The sequence below is a fragment of the Athene cunicularia genome (genome assembly GCF_003259725.1).
Source record: "Athene cunicularia isolate RWA chromosome 1 unlocalized genomic scaffold, athCun1 chr1_part1, whole genome shotgun sequence".
In the NCBI taxonomy this organism is placed as follows: domain Eukaryota; kingdom Metazoa; phylum Chordata; class Aves; order Strigiformes; family Strigidae; genus Athene; species Athene cunicularia.
This window is the reverse complement of record NW_020799091.1, coordinates 114,745,037-114,748,056: the sequence shown is the minus strand read 5'-3', so window position 1 is coordinate 114,748,056 and position 3,020 is coordinate 114,745,037.

The following is a 3,020-nucleotide window of genomic DNA, read 5'->3' as shown; positions in this document are numbered from 1 at the left end:
AAGGGGGGGGGGGGAAAGAAGAAAAAAAGATCTGTTAAAGTTGGAATGTTTTTTTCCTTTGCTTTGATCTTCCTGGGTCAGACACATGGATGGGTATCGATGTTGGCTCAGCCGAAGGCGAGGTGTGCTGCTAGCTGGTGGTGAGTCCCAGCCACCGCATCCATGGTATTGCACACTGAGGTGCTGTGGCCCCTGGGGGTCTGTTTGAAGGCCACGATTTCACTGTTGGGGCTGGGATTTCCAGGCCTGCTTCCCAGCTGCAGAAGGGCCCAGAGCAGCACCTGCAGGCGATGGCATGGAGGGAGAGGGCTTTTTCCAGGCTGCAAACTTGGGAGCTAGGTGTCAGGCTTCTCTGTGGGTTACCAGCACCTGAGGCAACAACTCCCCAGTCCTTCCTGGGGCACAGTCAGTTTTGGCAAGGTAAAGTAGTGAATGGTGTTAAAATACTTTATTAAGATGCTCATCACTTGAATCTCATGAAATTTCATTATCTATGTATATCGGTTCTTGTGCCTCAGCCAACAGAGGACAGCCAAGGCAGCAGCATGGATTTCATTAAACACCTCAGTAACATTGGTTCTCGTTGCTTTTGTCATTTTAATTTGGAAAATCTCAGGCCTACTTTGTAACTTAACAACTGGAAATTTTCTTCCTTCTGTTCAAATTTCTTAATGTGCCTTAAGTCAGCTTTATACATTGGGTGGCAATGATTAAATCACAGCAAACAGAAAAACAAATACAATGATGTGTGTAGCTGTTAAATAATTCAGAAGTTTTCACTTGGACACTGGCTATGCTTCAAAATCAGCAGTAAAGCAGTTATAAAACCTTTGTCACTGAAGTCTTTCAAGAAAGCAGTAGTCTGGGATTTCACAGAAATCATTTGGTGTAGCTGAGGCATGGCCTGAGGCAGAAAACCTCTTGGTCTTTTCCACTTCAGATTGCTTGATTCACCCATAGTCACGCAGCTCTTCCCAACCCTCCTCTTGAAAAGTCTTTGGACTACAAGACAAATACCATCATTCCTGTTTCCCTGGTATGCCAGGCACTGACAGATGACAAGACTTGCTGGAAGTGTCTCAGGTGGACATTAATATTGCTGATAGGTATCAGGGCTGATTCCCACCCAGTATGGTCCCGCTGCCACGGGGCTGCTTGGCCTTGCCTTGGTATTGTTACAAACTGTTAACATACTATGAGAGTCGCAAAGAGGGGGAGAATTAAAATTGCACATTGCTCTCCTGCTGCTCATCAGTCTGTAGCATTTCTCTCACTTTTCCTCAGCCCTCCACCCTCACCATTTTAGTAACGAGAGAACAACCTGTGCAATCTGTTCAGCGAGAGAACAACTCATCTGAGCACAATTTCCTCTTCTCTGTTGTTGAATATAACTTCCCTTGGGTAGGTGAAAATTTTGGCAGTCTGTACAAAGACTAGCGGAGACTGAAGCAGAAGCTGTAATAGAGCTGTTATGACTTGACAGCCCTGTTTTGTAATGCACTGGGGGATTTTATTACAAGTCAATTGTAGCTTCAAGAAATTTAAGAGTATGGCATCGTATGATTTTTTAAAAATGTTTAATAAATGAAATTGCAGTACATTTTAACAGGGAGACTATGACTGTAGCAAGCCTGGATGACAGTAAAAACTAAAATCAGTCGAACAACTTGATTTTGTTGGCAAGTTTTTGCAGTTTTTCCTCTGTAAGTGGAAATAAATGTCTTTGCAGTTCTAATAATTTCACACACATTTCTTCAGGTACTGGCAAAACACTGTTTTAATGCTGTTTACTGAGTACATTTTTTTGCTGAATTTATGTTTGAATCCCATTAAAGATCATTAAATATAGCCTAATGAGGACCTGTGTCACTGCAGTCTGTATCAATGATGACCAAAACCTTGAAGGAAGAGTCTTGTGGCTTGAGAAAAGATCTAACCGCTCTCCACTCACTGTAACCTTTCTTCTTCTTGAATGAAGAGATGATGATAGCAATTAAAGCTTCGGATTACTGGCTCTGTGCAGTTGTAATATCAGTTATTTTTGTTATAAGACAATGATCCACAGTAGTGGCAGAAAAAGGGACAACATTTTAAAAAAGAGGCGATAATGGATTCTCTGCTACCAGTAATTGTCAATCCTAAATCTCATGATAGGTGAAATGTAGACTCTGGCACATCTCACTCTGAAACCTGTCTTTGTACAGGACTAGTTTTACTAGTTATTAGTATTATTGTGATGGTGCATGTGGTATGAGCCAGCTGAAGAAACAGGGCAGAAAATAACACGAACCATCGAGGCCCCCAGTACCACCAGAGGAGAAGACAGGCTCACACTGAGCCCCGCTCAGCAGCCTGACTGTGGGAGCCATGTGGGGGTGAGGACACATGGGCCAGAGCAGGGACTGACCACCCTCTCCACACGGGAAACTTGAGGACTGCCGGAGGGTCTGGTGCTGGGAGCACAGTGATGGGCTCCCAGAGGCTGCTGCTCCATCAGCTTTTCTAGGCTTTTGCGTTTTTAGTGTATTTTCAACTGAAGTCCTATGCAAAGGGACATATTAGCGTGACTCGGGTTCCTGTGGGAAGTCCCTGTTTGATGTTATTGGGAGCATGATGTTGAATAAAATTATATAAATTGTATAAAACTGTACACTTTGGTGTTTACTCCTTGGCAGAGCAATGGGAGGTAATCAGTGGCCTGTCTCTGGAAGAGTAGTCTGTATCTACTCTCAGACCTTCACTGGGCTGAAAGAGGGCATCCTTCAGAACCAGGTAGTTGCAATACCTGTTACAAAGTCATTATACTGCTGTAATGTTGAGCTCCCTACCTTGCTGTGTTCCCCTTAGAATTTAGTTCAGTCCCCTAGCCTGGCTTAATCCACAGCTGTTTGTAGGACTAATTCCTCCATCCTGCACTAGAGATACTACCTATTTCTGTGAACTTTCTGACATTTGCATGAAAATAAAAAGTTTACTAAAAAAAAAAAAACAAAACAAAAAACAAACCCAAAACACTGGGG